We start from the raw sequence: 6,905 nt of genomic DNA on the forward strand, positions 1-6,905 counted from the left end.
AGTTTTTATTTGCTTTTTTAAAAATAAGGTATTTTATTATCTTACGTGTATGGGTGTTTTGCCTGCATGTGTGTCTGTGCACTATGTGCATGCCAGGTGCCAGCAGAGGCCAGAAGAGGCTGTCAGATCACCTGGAACTGGAGTTACAGCCAGTTGTGAACTGCCATGTAGGTACTGGGAATCAAGCCAGGTCCTCCGGAAGAGTAGCCAGTACTTTTAACCTCCCCAGGCTTGAAAAGCAGATATTAAAAAAAAATCCCGCACCCCCTTTTTCTTGCCTATTAAACACCTGCTCGTTAACTCATTAAAAACTCATCTGAGTGCTGGAGAGATAGCTGCTCTTCCAGAGATACTGAGTTCAATTCCCAGCAACCACACAGTGGCTTCCAACCATCTACAATGAATCTGGTGCCCTCTTCTGGCCTGTAGGCATACATGCAGGCAGAATACTGTATACATAATAAATCATTTTTAAAAAACTCATTTGAAATGATAAATCTTCTGTTATGGTTCCCCAACTCCTCCAGGCAAAATCAGTTGCTTAGATTAAGTTGTCCTATGGTGCTTTATTTTAATGTCTACTATGTGTTCTGTTGATTGATTGGCTGGTTGTTTCGTTGACATAAGTTTTGTTATGCACCTCAGGCTTGTCTGGAACTCACTATGTGCTATAGGTCTGAATAAAAACTGAAATTGAAAGACCCTCAGAGAGGACCTTTCCTCCGATGATGAAGACCCCAGAACCAGGACACTCCTAGACCAAACCACAGGATGCAATTAGCAAGAGGTTTATTGAGTAGACACAGGTACCTGCGGGCGGCAAGATCTCTTGGAAGACTTGCATGCCTGCCAACTGGAGGGTGGGCTTTTTATAGGGAAGAGCAAAAAGCAAGTTTACAGAAGCAAAAGCGTGGTTATCGGAATGAGGCGGGGGGGGGGGGCATGAATGGTTTCCTCTCTCAGCATGGATGTCTGGCAACAGTCATCCTGTTCCTATCTTATAGATATCCTGTTTTTCCAGTCAACCTGCTTTGTTGGATGTCCTATCTTATCGATATCCTGCCTTGCAATCTTCCTATCTCATAGACATCCTGCTCTCTCAAGCACATGGGATGTTCTTACGAGAGCAGGCTGGCTGCTGATCCGGAGAATTTTTTTTTTTTAAGCAAACAGGACGTTCCCCCGGGAGCATGCTAGCTGCGGGTTTTGAGGAGGGGGTCTGTAGGGTCTTTCAAAATAAAAGGAGGAATAAAAATCTACCCCATACTCCTAAAGTATGGGGTAGATTTTTATTATAACTATAAGGGAGAAAGCAGGCAGAGGGAAGAGTCCAGGCTGCATATGGCTGGCAGACTAAACCAGACCATGAGAAGAGAGTGGGGAGGGAGAGCAAGAGAGGAGCCGCCAACTAAGAGAGGCTCTCGGGGCCAAGAGCCCTCAAGGCCACTGTAGCGAAAATGACTTGGGAGTGGGGAGGAGAGAAAGAGAACAGAAGCCCAGTCCCTGGGAGAAAGACATTTAGGGTAGGGGGCAGGTTGAGAAGTTCTGGGAGGAGCCTCAGGCACTGAGTGATGCTGGGAGAGCTGGGAGGAGCCTCAGGCACCGAGTGATGCTGGGAGGAGCCTCAGGCACTGAGTGATGCTGGGAGAGCTGGGAGGAGCCTCAGGCACCGAGTGATGCTGGGAGGAGCCTTAGGCACTGAGTATGCCTGGAGAGCAGACTAGTGTCCACTCTGATGGGTTAATAGGCACCTCGGCCATTTTTAGGGGTTTCTGTGTGTAATGATTATTCTGTCCCTTTAAGAGACAAGCTATGCCCACTCCCTTCCTGCTTGCAGGCTCAGAGACCCTGACTCTCTTTCTTCCTGTCCCCTCTCTCGAAGAGGCAGCCTCTCTCCTTTGCTTTCTCTTTTTCTTTGTCTCTCTCTCTCTCCCCCTTCTCTCCTTTTTCCTTCCCCTTTATAACCCATCTAATAAATATCTAACTTTACCTTACATGGTGTGCCTATCTGTCTCTCTCTGCCGTGGTCACAGGGAGCCTGCCGCATGGTCTCGTGCATCGTCCCTGCTTGGGACCCCGGCAGCTTGCAACAAACCCATCTGTATGGTGTGCCTATCTATCTGCCCCTTGCCCACCTGCCACCCACATGGCTAGCCTTTGGGGATGCCCAGGGGTCCAGCCACCTTGGTTTGTGGACCTGCCGCTGGTCTCGACCCTGCAGCAAGCTGCCGGGGACCTGCAGCAAATCCATAACACTGTGACCTAAGGAGCTCCTGGCAATTTCCCTGCCTCTGTCTCTCACGTGTTAGAGTTACAGGTGTAAACCACCACATAGCGCTGATTTCTATTATAGTAACACTAGTACTGCATTGCTATTGCTTGTATAACTGCCCACCACTTCCCAGTCACAGATCAGGGATTCCTTCAACTCAAGGGTTATATGGTAATTTGAATAGGAATGGTCCCCACAGGCTGATATATTTGAACGTTTTGTGGCACTACCTGGTAAGGGCTGGGAGGTAAGGCCTTGTTGGAGTAGGTGTGGCCATGTTAGCTGAAGCATGTAATTGGGAGCAGGCTTTAAGTTCTCAGAACCCTAAGCCTGGCCCACTGCTTTCTGTGCCTGCTTAGTTAGAACTCCAAGCTACCTCTGCAACACCATGTCCAACCGCATGCCACCATGCTTCATGCCATGACAATAGTGGGCTAAACCTCTGAACTGGAAGTCGGCCCCAATGTAAAGTTTTCCTTTTTAAGAGTTGCCGTTGTCATGGTATCTCTTCACAGCAGTAGAACTCTGACTAAGACAGGTTGCTTTTAATTCGCTGGATGTCTTAGCACTAACTTTCTCCAGCCCTTCCTATCAATTGGCACCTGGAAATTTTGGGAGCCCTTCCTGGGTTGTCATATGTATCTTGGGGAACTGGGGTGCCCTCACAAAGGTCTTACTCATAATTAAAGAATTTATGGAACAGATTTAGAAGGAAGCTTGGAAATGACCTCATTAAAGTTGAAAACAAACCCTTAGGCAGTGAGCTGTAGATCTCAGCAGCTGCCTGGAGGAGGAGAAGGAAGAGAAAACTGCATAGTTTGTAAGTAGCCACATGGTGGAAGTGGAGACAGGGAACAACTTCAGAGAAAAAGAGTGAGAAAATTCGGAGTATCTGGGAAAGAATTTCCAGGCATAACCAGCATGGGGCAGGAAGGGGAGAGAGATTAAAGAGGGAAGGGGAGGAAATGTTAACACATTTCAGAGTTAGGACACAGAAACGTGGGCAGACCCTAGCAGAGCCATATGGTAATAGCTCCACATACCTGTGCTAGAGACAGGGTAAGGGATTCATAGTACAGTATCCATGTAAAGGGGTCATTATTCTTCCTATCACTTTAACACTGGAGAGAGTGGATCAGGCATGATCTCTTCACCAGGTGACTGACAGGTCTAGCTGGAACTTTATGGGTTTGGTAGCTTGGAATGTTAAGTCATATATTTGAATGCTTGGTCAGCAGTTTTAGAAAGGATTAGAAGGTATGGCGTTGTTGGAGGAGGTGTGTCACTGGGAATGAGCTTTAAGATGTCAAAAGCACGTGCCTAGCTCTCTCTAGACCTTGAGGAGTTTTTGTTTCAACACTTAAGCTCTCAGCTACTGACCCACCAGCATGCCTTGCCCTCATATTGCAGGCCGTGAGGGCCACGGACTGACTGACCCTCTTAAACTGTAAGCAAGCCACCCAATGAACTCTTTCCTTTATAAGTTACCTTAGTCATGGTGTCTCTTCACAGCTTGAAAAGTAACTAAGACACTTGGGAAGAATTAAAAATCTCCACACTTCCATATTTTCTTTTTATTTGGATTTTCGAGACAGGGTTTCTTTGTATAACCCCGGCTGTCCTAGAACTCACTCTGTAGACCAGGCTGGCCTCAAACTCAGAGAGATCCACCTGCCTCTGCCTCCCAAGTTCTGGGATTAAAGCTGTACCCCACCACTGCCTGGCCATATTTTCTATGTGAGGTGCCACACACAGACAGAGCCTGACATTTTAAGAGCAAATGTTGCCCTCATGTAGTTGATTTTTTAATGATAGCTCTCCTTACTGTTAGGAGCGTAGACCCCAGCCCCTTGCATCTATCCCAGCCTCCAGGCCTGAGAGTTTGTATTGGTCTGGACTCCAGATCCCAGCAGGCCAGGTCCTGACCCCTGGCGGGGTGGTGGTCAGGACCACTCCCAAGAGTATTTAAATGAGTATTTCCAAAAGAGGACAACGTGGTCTCTTTTCCTTTCTCCTGGTGGTCTTGTTCACAACCCCTCGGGGCTACCAAGAGTGCAGAACTCCCATTAAACCTGGGTATTTTTAAATTTGGCTTGTTTTGATTTGGCTTGATTGTTAATTTGTGTCGGCAGAGAGCTCCTGTTAGGAGAATATTCCTAACATCTTGGAGGTCCCAGCAAGATGGGCAGGCCCTTTCCAGGCTGCAGGTAGTCTACAGTCTGAGTTCTCCACACCACGCTAAAACCGGCTCCTGGGCAACAGCGGCTGCGTCTTGGTGAGTCCCTTTTCTTGTCTATGCTATAGGGTTTTGGGGGGAACCCATTCATTCTTATTTTTGTCGTTTTTTGGATTTCTGTTGAAGTCATGGTCCGTGCCAGGGGTTCAATTCCTAACAGCGGTCAGACAGGTGGGCCAGCCTTGGCTGAGGTAGAGATCTGTTTGTTTTGGGACGCCAGGCATTGAATTTCCAAGGCCCCATTTGCACCTAAGAGCCATTTTGGCGGACACGCTGGAGTGGACTTAGGTCATGTGGTTGGACATATACTTTAAAATGAGCACTTGCACTTCAGAGCCAGATCTGCTGTTGCCCCTGTAATGCCTCCTACAAAAATCTTTTAAATTGAGCCTGTTTGATACAATCTGTCCCAAATGGCTAATTTCCCTATGTACTAAGTCTTGAGCTTACCACCCTCTGGGACGTAAAAGAAATTTTTGTTGCCATAAGGACAAATGGACAGAGCTTACAGACGTCATGACTTTTGGGCTCTGTGCTCTCGTCCCGCTCCCTCTTAGTAGCCAGTGTCTCTTCCACTCCCTCGAGCCCACACCCCTTCCCTTGGGGTTCAAGGTCAGCTTCTACCTTACCCACCTACCTCAACTCCCTACCCACGGACCCTCTCTGTGCACTGGGCTAGCCCTTCCCAATCCTCTCCATGTTCTCTTTTCTCTTCCAGATCTCTCTCAGATAGAAAAGTGGCTAGGTTCCTTTTCTACTAATCCTTCTGCTTACCTGTTTGATCTCTTAGTCAGTACCAAATATTAGGAAAGAGTTAAGAAAGGTTGAGGATGGTCCCCAAACTCCTTCCTGTATGGGAATTGGTGAAAATTTAAAGTTTTAATGCCCCCAAAGCTGAGTCTTCCCAACAGACAACGCTACAACAATCTACAGGCCCAGGCATTAGCTGGGCATTAGCTGCCCTGAGGTCACAGGAATGAGGACAAGGGAAGCCAACCACAGGGCTCTACCCTGATAGAGCCCAGCCTAAATCAACCTCAGAGGCACACTGTTTCAAGTGTGGTCTAAATGGTCACGTGGCACAATATTGCACTACGCCTCCTCCAAGGTTATGCCCTATCTGCCAGCAACCTGGACACTGGAAATCACAATGCCCCCATGCGGGCTTGTCCTCTATGCCAAGCCAGGGAGGTCCGGCCTCTTCACCATCGGCAAGTGAAACTGTGCCAGCCAGCCCTCAAACTTCTCAGCCTTGCAGAGGATTGATGCTGCCCAGACTTGATTTATTCCATAACCCTATCCAAGCTTAAGGTGAAGCTGCAGGTAGTGGGTAAGTCCATCACTTTTATATTGGACACGGGAACTACCTATTCTGTTCTAACATCTTACTCGGGCATTAAGTTACCCTCACCAGTTTCAGTTATGGGGGTAGATGGGACCCGTTCCTCCCTACTTAAAACTTTGCCACTGCCCTGCATTCTTGCAGGACAGTTTTTTCTCTCATTCTTTCTTAGCAATACCTGCTTGCCCAGCACCCTTACTGGGTGGAGATATCCTTAGTCACTTCCCCAAAGCTTTGTTCCGCTTCTTGGAGCCCTTTTTTGATCCCACCCATCTCTGAGATTCTATTTTACAGGTCCACTCCTCCTGTCAGACGTGTGCCCAGGCCAATCCACAAGGGGCTCTCCACACACGTCAGTCTCTGCTCCAGCTTTACGGACACCAACCGGGCTAAGATTGGCAGGTTGATTTCACTCATATGCCTACTCATAAAAAACTTTGTTATCTCTTAAAACTTGTGGACACTTTTACAAGATAGATAAAAGCGTTTCCGGTCTCCAGGGAAACAGCAGATGTGGTGGCTCAGGGTCCTAGAGCTCGTGTCAGAAGGTCTCAACATCTGGACAATGGGACTCATCAAACAACAACTAACCAAGCTCTCCATTGAACTCAGGTTATCTTGGCCCTCCCTTCTCCCCATTGCCCTGACTTGCCTTAGGGCCACCCCATGTTCCCCTACAGGCCTGAGCCCTTTTGAGCTGCTTGGATAAAACATCTTTCCCCTCTCCGCTATTTTCACCCTCCTAGACTCCACAGTAAAGTCTTGGTTTTGTTTTGTTTTTGTTTTTGTTTTCGGAGACAGGGTTTCTCTGTAGCTATGGGGCCTTTCCTGGAACTTGCTCTATAGACCAGGCTGGCATTGAACTCACAGAGCCTGCCTCTGTCCCCCAAGTGCTGAGATTAAAGGCGTGTGCTACCACCGGCTAGCTTGATTTTTTTTTAAAGATTTATTTATTTGTTTGTTTATTACAGTATTCTGTCTGCATTTCTGCCTGCATGTCAGAAGGGGGCACCAGATCTCTTTACAGATGGTTGTGAGCCACCATGTGGGTGTTG

Source organism: Microtus pennsylvanicus, chromosome 2 (genome assembly GCF_037038515.1).
Source record: "Microtus pennsylvanicus isolate mMicPen1 chromosome 2, mMicPen1.hap1, whole genome shotgun sequence".
Taxonomy (NCBI): domain Eukaryota; kingdom Metazoa; phylum Chordata; class Mammalia; order Rodentia; family Cricetidae; genus Microtus; species Microtus pennsylvanicus.